The following is a 15,224-nucleotide window of genomic DNA, read 5'->3' on the forward strand; positions in this document are numbered from 1 at the left end:
TTGTTTTTATGAAAATAAGTCAATACAAAAGGTGCTTTTGTAATAGATTTGACTGGAGAGGATTGGGACTTGTCTAAGATAAGGCTGTCTTCCTCCATTTCATCCTTTTATTGCTTGCTCCACTGCCTGACATCAAGGTTACTGGCAGCTTAATCCTAATTTCTAAAGCACTGTCAGCAACCATTTTCTTTTCCTTCAAAATGAAATTGAAACTCTATGAAATGATTTGATGTAATAAAAAAGGTATCTATCATAAAACCAAGCAACAACTGAGAAATAATACCTTCCCATTTCTCCTTAGTAATCTTAGGTGGGCAAAGGTTTACTACTCTTCAGTTTGCTATAACCATCCAGGAAATATCTAGAGAAGTTATTCTAGTTGAAATCCTACATAATACGATGAGTTTTCAACTAACAAAGGACTTTAGAAAAATATATTGTATGATTTAGTTTTTTTTCTATTTTTCTCACAGCTAAAAGTAGAGCTTTTCACTTTCTTGTTGAACATAAACACACACACATGCACACACAATATGCACACACTCACACACATGCACACATGCACCTGATTTATGTGTTCACTACTCTTGTTTTGCTGTTGGTTAGGAAGGAAGACTGGCGAATCAAAAGTTTAACAAGTCAGCCTTGGTCATTAAAACAGTAATCAAAAAGTAGAAGTGACAGCTTGTTTTACTCAGAACAACTCTCTGGACACCAGCATGGGGGTATTTTCTGAGTTTCAAACAAATCTCTGTGTTTTGCAAACCAGCACAGTGACCACAATATTGCATGTATGAGTGTTAGAGAGCAGCAGGCACAGTTAGACTTGGAAAAGTCAACAAAGAGGATGTCAAACTGTTATATCCTGATATGGGACAACCGGAAACTCAGAAAAGAATAAGATTTTCTGAAGTTTTTGACCTATTTATCACAACCCATGAGTAAAAAAAAAAAAAAGCCTTTAAAATTACATTGCTTTCTGGGCCCAATGCGGTAGCTTAGTGGCTAAAGTCCACTCTTTGCATATGCTGGGATCTCGTATGAGAGCTGGTTCATGTCCTGGCAGTCCCACTTCCCTTCCAGCTCTCTGCTTGTGGCCTAGGAAAGCATTGGAGGAGAGCCCAAACCTTGTGTCCCTGCATCCATGTGAGAGACGCAGAAGAAGCTCCTGGCTCCTGGCTTTGGAATGGCTCAGCTCTGGTCATTGTGGCCAGTTGGGGGGATTGAACCAGCAGATAGAAGATCTTTCTCTCTGTGTCTCCTTTTCTCCATAAATTTGCCTTTCCAATAAAAATAAATAAATCTTTAAAAAATTTTGTATTTTTCTTAGTTGAAGATGATTAAAAGTAGTATGTGTAGACTAATTCAAGTTTTATAATTCCTTTTACTGTTAATTAAAAGATCACAATGAAGATTTTCTTATCTGTTAGTTTTCTCTTTAGGTAATGATCTTCTTTGGAAGATAGCAATACAATTTGCTGATACAAATCATCATGTTCAGCCATGTGAAAGTGTGGGTACCAGTCTTTGGTAAGGGTCCAGGATAAGGTAGCCTGAGGCAGGTGCTTCTGTCTATTGTTTAGACTTCTTCTAGGTGAATAACAGTAATAATTGAGTAGACTTTATCCTCCACATACATGTAGGTTCCACGTCTGGGGATTAAATCAACTGTGGAGGGAAAATCCTTAGTAAAATAAATTGCATCAGTACAGAACATGTATAGATTTTTCATGATTCTCTAAGCCATGCAATGTAAAACTCTCAGTATGGCATGCTATCAGTCTGCATAAGTTACATGTAAATACTAGACCATTTTACATAAAATACTTGAGCCTCAGTAGATTTTTATATCCTCTGAGAGTTTGTGAAGCCAATCCCTCATTGACAGAGAGGGAAACTGTACTTGTGTATGCCATGTGAGGAAAGATATCATCTTTAGTTTTTCCATTATTTTATTCATTTTTTTCTTTTTTAAAATTTCGCATCTTTTTCTTATTATTATTATCATTTTATGATACAGTTCCATAGGCCCTGGAATTTTGCTTACCCCTTCCCTGAACCACTCCCGCTTCACTGAGTTCCCCTATATTGTTACTATAGTATAGTTCTTCATCAATAGTCATCTGCCCATCATTGTGGACATGGACAATGGCAGAGAGTCCAGCATCCTATTGTCAAGATAGAGTAAACAGTTTCATTGGGAGTTTCATCTATGTCTGGAAGTTGAGATGCAAACTGCATTGTATCCTCACATCTGGGTATGATAGTCTCCATTGCACAGTTGCTATAATCCCCTTAAATGAACAGCCACAATACAAAATCAACAACAGGAAGAAAATTAGGAAGTTACAACACCATAAAGTTTAGTAACATGCTACTAGATATGATAATCTCCTTTACACAGTTACTATATAACCCATTAAATGAAAGGCCACAAAACAAGATCAATAACAGGAAGAAAAAAGAAATTAACAATGCCATGAAGTTAAATAGCATGCTACTGAATGACTGAAGTGTCACTGAAGAAATGAAAAAGAAAATCAAGAACCTTCTTGAAGAAAATGATGCTATTGTATGATCGATGAGTCATTCAAGAATTTAAAACTAGAAAGAACTTTGAAGAGATGAAACTAAAAAAAAATCAAAACACATGAAATATAGTTTCTGCTGACATTTGATGGTGAGATATGTCTCCCGTAGGCAAAAAATAGATGGGTTTTGTTATTTTAAAACAGTGTACAAATCTATGATGTTTGATTGATGAGTTTAAGCCATTTACATTCAGAGTTAATATGACTGCATGGTAATTTCAAGCTGTCATTTTAGCAACGGGATGTTCATTGACTTAGTCTTGTGTTGTTATTTTACTGGGATGTTCTTCACATTTGCCTTTGGTTGTGGTAGGTGCTATTCCTCTTCTCTGTCAAGAGAACATCTTTAAGTGTCATTTGTAGGGCAGATTTGGAGGAGGCATATCCTTTTAACTTTTCTTTACTGTGGAAGAATGTAATTTCATTTTCAAAGACCAAGGAAAGTTTTGCTGAGTACATTATCCTGGGCCAACAATTTTTTGCTTTTAGAATCTGGAATATGTCGTTCCATTCTCTCTGGCCTGTAGAGTTTCCTGCAAGAGGTGTTCTGTGAGTTTAATTGCATTCCTTTATATGTCAGTTGATTTTTTTCCTGTGCACATTTAAGGGTTGTTTCCTTATGTTAATGGAAGAGAGCTTGATTGTCATGTGTCGTGGTGAAGATCACTTTTGGTCAAGCCTGTTGGGAATTCTGTGCCCCTACTGGATGCTGTTTCCCAATTCTTTTTCTTGATTAGGGAAAATTTCCCTTATTATTTCATGGAATACACCTTTAATCCCAGTTGCTCTTTCTGCACCTACTGGGTCTCCCATAACTCTTATATTTGACCTTTTAATAGTGTGTTTCAATTCTTGATTACTATTTTTAGCTTGACCCAGCTTTGCTTTCAGCTTTTTGTTTGTTTCTCCCTGGTGTCAGGAAATATCTTCTAATTTTGAGATTCTTTGTTCTGTCTCCTTCATTCTATTTTGGAGACTCTCCGCTGTACTTTTAAATTGCCCCACTGCATTCTTAATTTCTGGTATATCAGCTTTCATTTAATTCATTACTGCTATTTCCGGTGTAACATATTGCTTAAATTCATTGAACTTCTGATTTACTTCCTTCTTGTTGTTGATAAGAAGCTTTATAACAAGTGTTTTGAACTCTGTATCCCCCAGTTACTCAATGTCTTCCTCAGTTAACTCTGAGGTTGGCAAAGGGTTTTGTTCCTTTGAAGAGGAGTCTTCAGTAATATTCATTGTGCCTCTGTCTCCTCTTTTGCTCGTGGTCATTGTACTTTTGGTTATCTGATTCTTCTCCTTGGGCAGGTTTCTAAGCTGTGTCACCCACAGGTCTATAATTCGATTTTACTTATTGCAGTTGGTACGTGGTTCTTTGTTTCCAGTCACTTGTGCCATTCCCTCCAGCGAGTTTCAGAATGGGTTCTTACATTAGATTTCCACCATGGTCTTCATAGCCCCAGCTCCTGACTCACCACTCTCCACCTCCTGAGATACTTTGCTGAGACTGCACCGTTGTATGTACAACCTTTCTCCCATTTCTGGTTGTAGCAGGTCCCAGGATTAGGGTGACACCAGGTGTCCTATATAGCTAGGTTATTGGTGGTGTTGATCTTGCTGGAACCTGTTAACCTTTAGATCTGAGGGCCACATAGGCCTATTTTGACCCGTATGATGCTAAAGTCAGTATTATTTTCCCTGTGGTACTAGTGCAAAGCACTGAGCTCAGTGAGTTCGCACCAAGCTCAGCACATTCACAGCTCATTGTTGTCCCTGCAGTTTTAAAGTCTTTGCTACACTGTGCAAAATGGTGCCTGATGTACTACTACTAGAGTTCTTGAACTGCTGGCCATCAATTCTGGAGGCTACCTGACCTATCTTGGGTGGAACCTGTGGGATGCCATGTTGTTGCAATTCACTGAGTCATAAATGAATTCACTCCCAGCTCAGTGCACATGCAGTACTGTCCATAGCCTTTGCCTTCTTAAACAAAATGCTGCCTGATTCAACTCTAGGGGACAGACTGGGCTGTGAAATCTACCCTGTTTCTGCACTGCCCATCTGGAGCCTGCTGCTCTGTCTCTGCTCCTGTTCAAATCAAACAGACCAACAGGATGGGCAGTTCTTTGGGTTCACTTGCTGAGCTCCTGGTGAGCAATTGAGATTGCTGTTCACTGAAAATTGCTGGGTTATCAGTCACTGCAACACCACACTGTTATGTCTGCTGCTTTCCTGCGTCTGTCAGTATCCAGGTGCCCCTCTGCTGTTGTTCTGTCTTCTCCTATTTCCTGGAATGTGCCCTCACTGCTTCACACCTGCTAATGTTTTTTCCATCTGTTTAAATGTGTTCTTATCCTATTCAGCCATTTTGGTTCTCTATTTTTTTTTTTTTTTTTTTTTTTGCTCTCTGGGTACTCACACAAAACTTATTTCTGTAAGCCTTAAACTCAGTGATTTTTTTAAAAAGACTTTATTGTATTTATTTGGAATGCAGAGTTACAGAAAGAAAGAGAGATAGAAAGATCTTCGATCCACTGGTTTGTTTCCCAGATGGCTGCAACAGCCAGTGTGGGCAAGGCTGAAGCTAGTAACCAGGGGCTTCACTTGGATCTCCCGTGTGGGTACAGATGTGCAAGGACTTAGGCTGAGTTTTGCTCTTGTCCCAGGCCATTAGCAGGGAGCTGGATCAGAAGTTAAAGAGCTGGGATAACGGCATTCAACGTGGCGACTGAAGATTTGTTTCTGTTTCTCTTCTCTTTGAAACCCTGCATTTCAGATGAGTAAGACAATCATAACAAATAGAAATGAACACTAGATTAAAATAAAAAAGGAAGAACAGCACCCTGTGTGATGGCTTAGTCATTAAATCCTCACCATGCGTGTTCTGAGATCTTATATGGGCAGTGGGTTTTTGTTCCAGCTGTTCCACTTCCCATCTAGCTCCCTGCTTGTGGCCTGGCAAAGCTGCAGAGAATGCGCCAAAGCTTTGGGACTGTATACCCACATGGGACACCCAGAAGAAGCTCCTCACTCCTGGCTTCAGACTGGCTCGCCTCTGGCTGTTGAGGCCACTTGGGGAGTGAACCAGTTGGTGGAAGATCTTTCTTTCTGTCTCTTTCTCTCTTTCTCTCTGTAAATCTGCCTTTCTAATAAAAATAAATAAAAATAATAAAAAAAATAAAAAGAACAGCGATAAGTGAGAAATTTAAGTGTCTCAAAGCAAGGTAAATGAAGCATAAAAAATTAAATTTTTTGTTCTGAAAGGAGGAACAATTTAGCCATTAAATATATCATGAAGGTGAAAATTTGGCTATTGTATGCCAGACTTTATGTAAAATTGTAGTTCATCTCTCAGTAAACTCCAAATATTGCACTATTTTGCTTCTCGCTGTTTAAAATCTTAAGCTTCCTTAGTAACATGTAGCCTCTTATTATATGATTAGTATCTTCCTTTAAAAATCTTAAGTGAGGGCCCAGCGGCGTGGCCTAGTGGTTAAAGTCCTCGCTTTGAACACGCTGGGATCCCCTGTGGTCGCCAGTTCTAGTCCCAGTGGCCCTATTTCCCATCCAGCACCGTGCCTGTGGCCTGGGAATGCAGTTGAGGATGGCCTGAGGCCTTGGGACCCTGCACCCACGTGGGAGACCTGGAGGAACTGCTGGCTCCTGACTTCAGATCGGTGTGGTACCGGCCGTTGTGGTCACTTGGGGAGTGGGTCATCGGATGAAAGATTTTTCTCTCTGTCTCTCCTCCTCTCTGTGTATATGACTTTGTGCAATAAAAATAAATATTTCTTAAAAAACAAAAAAATGTAACTGGGTCCTAACACTGTAATCTACTAGCTAAAGTCTTCATTTGCACACACTGGGATCTCATAATGATGCTGGTTATAGTCCCTGTGGCCCCGCTTCTCATCCAGCTCCCTGCCTATGACCTGGGAAAGCAGAGGAGGACGGCCCAAAGCCTTAGGACCCTGCACCTGTGTGGGAGACCCAAAAGAATCTCCTGGCTCTGATTTCAGATCAGCTCAGCTCCAGCAGTTGTGATCACTTGGGGCGTGAATCAGTGGACCGAAGATCTTCCTCTCTGTCTCTCCTTCTCTCTGTATATTTGACTTTTCAATAAAAAGAAATAAATCTTTAAAAAACCCTAATTGATTCAGTTTCCATTTTTCATATTTTGTGGGAAACCTTTCATTAGATCTTCACGGGTTTTGAGGAACTTTGAGTGTAGATTCCAAATGTGGCTGTGATGGGAGGGGAGGTGACTTTCTTTTTTTAAAGATTTTTAAAAAAAATTTTTTTTAAAGAAATTAAGGAGCTTATGATAACATTCAAAATTGGCAAGTCATGGGCTCTGATATCACTGTTCTTCCGGCATGTGGCAGTAGAGTGAAAAGATTTTCCTGTCTTAGAGGTAGACCATAATACTAGGGGCTCTTAGGAAAGTAGAGACTTTCTTGACTGTTTTTCTAAATTTACGAGTCAGATAAGTCATTGTTTCTTAGAATGCTTGGGGGAGGGGAGATAGAGGAGACTGTCTTCTTCCTAATCCTGAAAGGAGGTTCAGTCATACTTCGCAAGCAGAAGTGAAACATCTGGAAAGAGAGTGGTGATCTGTATCTTAATAAGCAATTATATGACCACTTGTCATGTACCACACATTATACAAGATACTTTGCATCTACATCATAAATACAGAGCCTCATAGTAATCCATTAGAATATATAAAAACATTATCTGGCATTACTTCTCCCCATATACTGCTGATAACCACTGCTACTTAAGGAGTACTGATCTTATGTAAATTGTAGTGTTCCAGTGCGTTATTATACTGGAGTATATGGGTAACCCACATTGGATCATCAATAATTCTTCATGCTTTACAATTTATTATTTACAGAGATGGTAAGGTGGAGGGAAGAGAGAGAGAGAGAGAGAGAGAGAGAGAGAGCGAGCATCAGCTGGTTCATTCCCCAAATAGTTGCAATTGCCAGATCATTGCAGGAGCCAGGATCTTCATTTTGGGTCTCCTACATACAAGGGGCAGACTCATGCATTTTCTTTTCCTCCCTGCTCCTCTCCCTTCCCCTCCTTTTTCTCCTCCGTCTCACCTCCTCCTCATTGTTGTTATCGTCATTCTCCTCCTCCTCCTCTCTCTCTCTCTCTCTCTCTCTCTCTCTCTCTCTCTCTCTTTGTATTGCAAAAGCAAATTTATGGGGAGAAGGAGAGACAGAAAGAGATTCCATTCACTGGTTTGCTTCCCAAGTGGCCACAACAGCCAGAGCTGAGCTGATCCAAAGCCAGAAGCCAGGAGCTTTTTCTGGGTCTTGCATGAGAGCGCATGGTTCCAAGGCTTAGGGATCATCCTCTGCTGCATTCCTAGGCCACAAGCAGGGAGCTGGAAGGGAAGTGGTGCATCCAGGACAGAAACTGGCTCCTGTATGAGATGCTGGTGCTTGGATATGGAGGATTAGACAGATGAGCCAACATGCTGGCACTTGACTTGGGCATTTTCTGCTGCTTTCTCAAGCACCTTAGGGGGAAGATAGAGCAGAGATGGAAAAGGCTGGGCTTGAAATGGCATCCATATATAATGCTGGCATTGCCGGTGGTGGCTTAACCATAATCCACAACATCAGCCTCCATTGATTGTTCTTTACTCCCTTCCTAAGTATAGTGACTGGTTCCGTATCTGAATACATGCGCCAAGAAATTGGGGTTTCCAGTCATATTATCTGGAAACAAAAACATCTGTCTTCTATTGTAATATTTCTTATGTAAAAAGTTAAGGAGTTATAGTAGCATTCAAAGTAGGCATTGCATGATAATTTATATTTGTAGCCATCCAGATATTACTGGTCAAATATTAATTCAGAGCCAGGTACATAGTAGGTTTGGTTAGAAAACAATACACAGAAAAATTCAGGAAGGGCTGATAGATGACTTGTTAGATGATTCACTTATTATATGTGTAAGTTAGCAATGACTATAAAAATGCCCTGTATACTTGTTTTTAAGATTAGAAACTTTAAAAATTTTTGATCATAAATATTTTAATTGCAATGGTGATATGTTTCTATTTAAATTGTTATTATTATTATTTTATGATATAACTATTTCATGATGTAATTCCATAGGCTCTGAGATTTCCTGTCCCCTCCCTCAAGTTCTCTCCTTCTACTGATTTCCCCTCTAGTATTACAATAGTCCTTCATGAATATAGTCCTTCATTAAGTCAGTCATTCCACTATTGAAATGTTTCCCAACACTGTAAGCATGGATAATGTCAGAGAGTCCAGGATCCTACTGTCGGGATCTATTCAACAGTTTCACCAGGAGTCTTGATGCCAGAGATTCATACTGCACTATGTCTCCGCATCTGGACATGTTAATCTCTGTTACACTTGTATTATGCATGTTATTAAATACAGAGCCAGAAAAAGAAGTCCACAACAGACAGAAAAACAGAATATTTACATCTATATGAAGTCAAACAGCATGCTACAGAATGATCAATGTTTTGCTAAAGTAATGAAAAAGAAAATCAAAAACCTTCTTGTAGAAATTGATGCTACTGCATGATCCTTGTGGTGCTGAAGAAATGACAAAATAAACAAGAATTTCAGTGCCTATGAGATGTAGCAAAAACAGTGTTGAAAGAGACCTTTACATCAGGTATTTACAAAAAATCAAATGTCTCATATGAATGATCTATTAATGAATTAATAAATCTATTAATAAATTAATAAAGGGAGTTACTGAAAAAACACAAATGAATAGCGAGTGTGAAAAGGTAAAATTCACAGCAAAAATAAATGGATTTTAAACCAAAAAACTGCAAATTGAAACAAGAAAGAGCCATTCACTAAGAAGATGTGCAAACAACCCCTCAGCCATATTAAAAATGAGCAATGATGCTATATTTCTTACCTGAAGATTGAATGCTTGATTGTATTTTATTTGAGTGCTTTGATTTTGTTTTAATCATGAATGTTATTATTACCATAACTTAACATTTTATGTTCCTGGAATAATATACCCATGTTCAATTCTTTAATACAATTCTTATCAGCTTATTCTTCACATGGAAGCCATTAAAATTGTGTAAATACACTAGCCCCGGAGGCTTATTTGTCTTTAATGTTCATTCTGCGTTCTTAAAATGACTTTCCATTTGTAATCTCAGTAAGTTTATGGATTTGCTAAAGACTTCATTTTAGCCAATTTATTGAAGACCATTTTTCTGCACAGAGTAACTATAAATAAATATAAAATTGATACTGGAAAAGAAAATCAACTTAATATAACTTAGGTGGAGTGTTTTGTTTTAGACTCTCTATGTGTAGAATAACAAGATAATTTGCTAATACTCTGGCGTTTCTGTGGTCCTTGGCAAGCAGTATCCTTTTTATTTTATGGAGATGGAATGAGAAATAGGCACCAATTCATTTGCCTTAAGTTATGTGGATTTCACCTTCATCTGAGTGCCTGTCCTCTCTATCTTCTGGATTATCTTTCTTCACAATTTATGTCTACCTGAAATAAAATATTATATTCATTTCCTTCACAAGTTCTTTGTAGGAAAATGCCTTTTAAGTGATTGTGCACTTGATCTATGTATATTATTCTTACAGAACTTTGTTTATATTTTATTTAGTCTACAGGCATATGATCTTAGATGCCAAAATATAATTCCATGTGTATCAAAGCATATATTGCACACAACAATTGTGAATAATAATTTTGGCTGATTTGGTTTTTATTTTAACACAGTCACCCATGTATCTGTATGAGCTTGAGGTATATATAACTAGATGCTCTACTAATTAATTGGTGAGCTTTGCATCACATTAGGTGGCTGTGCTGAAACTGTCAGAAAGCAATAGAACATAGTTTCTAATTCTTATGCTTATAAAACCAGGGCCTTTCTTCCCCAATTACATTGCTAGACTGTTGAAACACTTCAGAGAAAGAAAAAAACAAAACACTTTTGTGGAAAAAAATGTTTCCTGATTCTTATGAATTTTTTTTCAAAGAAACAAGTACTTTCTGTAATTATTCTGTGACATTTGCTTTTATTAGTTATCTTCTTCTATTTTATTTATTTATTTATTTATTTTAAAGATTTTATTTATTTTTATTGGAAAGTCAGATATACAAAGAGGAGGAGAGACAGAGAGAAAGATCTTCCATCCGATGATTCACTCCCCAAGTGACCGTAATGGCCGTGCTGTACTGATCCAAAGCCAGGAGCCAGGAACTTCTTCCAGGTCTCCCACATGGGTGCAGAGTCCCAAGGCTTTGGGCCATCCTCGGCTGCTTTCCCAGGCCACAAGCATGGAGTTGAATGGGCAGTGGAGCTGCCGGGGTTAGAACTGGCGTCCATATGGGATCCCAGTGCGTTCAAGGCGAAGACTTCAGCTGCTAGGCCATGCTGCCAAGCCCAGTTATTTTCTTTTAAATAAGAACACTCTTAGCTTATGAAACTTTCTCTCTAGTGGTATAGCATCTTGGAAAACACCTCATTGATTTTGTTAAGTGAGGTTGTTTGTTTAATACCTTGAAATACGGGCTTATTGTTTACATTTTCGCAATGAAATAGTCACTGTGAGGACAATTGACAACATTCTCACTGATATTCAGAATGAACTGATATTTATACAAGATAGTAATTCAGAAATAAATATAGCAGATCATTTCTGTTCTGGTTTTTTCCTCAGCTATGCTGAAAATAAGTGTTTGCAATAAGATAATATTGATTTTTCCCTAAGACTAAAAGCCCTTCCCCAGATTATAGCTACTCCAAGTTAAAGGCAAAAACAAAAACCCTAAAATTCTTCATAAAGTGATCAAATTTGGTCTTATTACTCAGCTCCAACGGGGCAAAATTGTTTATAAAGTTGTCAGAACAGAAATTTTTTCCAAGTGTGAAATATTTTAAATCACTATATAGCAATAAAGGAACAAATGAAAAATGAGAAGAAAATAAATTTATTTATTGGATGGTTTATCATCAGCTATGCTTGCTGATATCTTGAAAACAGTGCTTGAGGTAATATACAATTTAGCTGCAAGTGTATATGGCAATAAATTCAAATCTAGAGTTATCCTTCATGTCATATAAAATATTGAACACAGCATATCATTTTAGAATGACGTGTAGTACAACACACAGAGATCAAAATGACAATCTACGATAATACTTTCTGACCCAAGTTCTCCAACAAAGCCACAGTGCAACTGGTTTATTGACAGGTTAGATTATTATAGATTAAAGTGGTTCACAAACTATGGCAGCTCCGATTCTTCTAAAATAGTTCTACTGAGCTGTTCTTGAAAACCTTTCATCCAGGCAGCTTTAAACATTATGAATAGGTATTATGTTTAAACATTCATCTTATAGCTTCTTATTTGCCAGGACTTTGGGATAGGAATGAGTATTCATCAATTATTCCAGGGATAAATTGAACATATTTAAGTAATTTAAAAATGAGACGCTAAGGTCTGGGATGTTGGATTAACCTTTCCAAAGAAACACCATCAGACTGCTTAGCCTCCAAGGCCTGACTCTGTTCCTGGACAGCTGACTCATATTTATAATTGAATAAAGGGGACTAAGTCAGTTAGCTTTTTCAAAACCACTAGCACTGGGGCAAATTGCTTAACCTCTATTTGCTTCTGTCATTTCCTGATTGTGAATCAAAATACCACACTTTCTTCATTGTGCTTACTTTATGGGAAAATTGATTTATTCCTGTGTCATTTTGCTTTTTCAGAAAATATCTATGCATATCAAACATAACTAAACATCTCTCTGTTGCTTACAAACATTTTGAGGACAAGGTCCCACTTCATACTTGGGGGATATTATAAGTTCTTAGAAATACAGACCTATTTGAATTCTGCTCATATGTTTCAGTGGAATATTTAGCAATGAAAATCTCCTTTATTTAAAGTGCCGTGAACAACAGATGGTGCCCCTAAAAAGACTAGTTTCATATTCATTATTTTGCAATAAACCAATGTCCTTGAAGTATATTCAGAGTAAACCCAATGCTTCTGAGTACAGATCAGAAAACCAAATGAACCAGAAAACAGGAGTGTATAACACATGATAATTCTTACATTTAAATAATTTCATTACTGTCATAAATAATGTCAAACCTGATCAAAATTGTGAAGGAAGAGCTACACATGTTGGGGCTCTTAAAAAAGTATTAACTGGTTGTGATCAATTAGTTGTAAGCACCACTGCACTCGGACAATACCTATAAAATGTAATATCTCAAACCCAAACAGCCTATCTCACATGCAATAAGATACCTGCGAAGTAACCAATGAACCAACAATCAATGTGAGTCAGATTGCTTATGATCTACATCAAAGAACCATAAAACCTAATATACTTTTTTTTTTAAACTTTTATTTGATCTGCATAGAGAATGCCTTGTGACTTTTCTTTTTTTCTTTTTTCCTTTTTTTTTTTTTTTTTTTTTTTTGATTGAAAAGCCGGATATACAGAGAGGAGGAGAGACAGAGAGGAAGATCTTCCATCCGATGATTCACTCCCCAAGTGAGCCGCAACGGGCCGGTACGCACCGATGCCGGGAACCTGGAACCTCTTCCGGGTCTCCCACATGGGTGCAGGGTCCCAAAGCTTTGGGCCTTCCTCGACTGCTTTCCCAGGCCACAAGCAGAGAGCTGGATGGGAAGTGGAGCTGCCGGGACTAGAACCGGCGCCCATATGGGATCCCGGGGCGTTCAAGGTGAGGACTTTAGCCGCTAGGCCACGCCGCCGGGCCCAAAACCTAATACAATTTTAATACCCTATGTTATTCCGTAATGGGGCGGGAGAGCAGAGAAATCTTCCATCTCCTTAGAATGTGTGAGAAAGACATGAAGTATGGCCTATCAGGATCATAACTGGTAACTCATGGACAACAGACTTGAATCAGCATTAGACAATAGTAAAACTACAAGACATACGGGGGAATCAAGAGCGATCCTGACAACTTCTTAACCGGAGGTCATATGCACAGAGCAGGGGGGATCCCAGAGTGGAGCGGGTGCACAGGAGGAGGCTTGTATCCCAACCCTGAAGACTCCTAGATCCTCACCAAGGACTATCAGTATGGGCACCAAGGACTACATCCCAACAGCCAAGGAGACCACGGGGAATTGGAGTGCCTTCGGAGGCTGAGAACTCTGAGGTTACCCACCCCCATCTGGATCTACCACATGTGATGGAAGAAGTCCAAATCCTTCCTTGCATGATCCAAGGTCATTGGAACAACACCCAGGAGCCCTGAGCGGTCTGCAGAAACAGAAGAACAGTAACGTTCCTTCGGGACTAGGGAAGGAAGCTTTCTCTGCTCCTTGCTTGGTTCCAACCTTGGGTCCCCACCCTCTCTGGCAATGACCATCAGGATCGCTCCAGAAACCCCTCAAAACACACACACAAACAAACAAGCAAACAAACAAAAAATATAGACTAGATAGAGAACAACAAGGAAAGCTTAGAATCAGACAGGAAACGGTCAGTGTGGATTCACTTACACCTTGCTAGGTGGGACACAAAGATTAGTTACTCCTCACTAGGGTACTGAAGATTTCTCTGCACATCCTTCCTAAAACTTCTGCACCTAAACTGTTGACATATGTCTTGTTAGCGTTATAAGCTAGTCTAGACTACACGAAAAACAGCCAGGTTCAGCAAAATTATGCTTCAATGCTATAAAATTCTAAATACGATAATGAAAATAGACACGAGACAGCTGGCTGTTGTTCCAATGACCTTGTATCCTACAAGGAAGGAGTCTTCAGGGTTGGGATACAAGCCTCCTCTTGTCCACCCGCTCCGCTCTGGGATCCCTTACGCTATTGATGGTTGTGCTTGCTTTACAGTTAATGGACATGCTTGAGCAACTGTTCCCAGTAATTCTTGCTAAGGAACACCATTGTCTCATTCCCTCAGTGGTCACTGGGCTTATTGTCAGAATCCCCTGAGAAGCCGGGATTTGAACTGGTACTCTTATGTGATATCAGTGTCACAAGCGGTAGCTTAATGTGCTGTACTACAACATGAGTCCCAACAATATTTTGCAACTGTGTGACTTCTTAAGCTAAATATGTCTTGGAATCCTTCTATTAGTTTCCCTTAACTGTTGAATATAGTTTCTCCTATGAAATTCTTCCAACTTTCTGTGGCATTTATTGCATTTGAGGCCAAGTTTTCTTGTCTGTGTCAATGAATACTATTGACCTGAAAATAGTTGAAGTTACATCTTACAACTTGATCATCTTATTTCTAACAAATCTGATCATCCCATGGCCTGTTAATCTTGGACAGTTGTAGCTCAAAATGGAATTAATTCTTATACTGAGGAATATGAAAACATAAGAAATTTTCATACATTTCCTATGGACAATCAGTGGCAATATCAGCATATCTAGTTATTCCATTCAACTTTATAATGCTATCTTTTCTTTTGGTTCCCACATGCGCTGTAGCTTACAACTTTCTTGGCATCTATCTCTTAGCAGGCTCAGCAGGGCTTCATTTAAGGTATCTAACAGGTACTATAAGCAAAGAAAGGAAGAGTGAAAGTAAGTGTTGCTGGCAGATTGAAT

Source organism: Ochotona princeps, chromosome 5 (assembly GCF_030435755.1).
Source record: "Ochotona princeps isolate mOchPri1 chromosome 5, mOchPri1.hap1, whole genome shotgun sequence".
In the NCBI taxonomy this organism is placed as follows: domain Eukaryota; kingdom Metazoa; phylum Chordata; class Mammalia; order Lagomorpha; family Ochotonidae; genus Ochotona; species Ochotona princeps.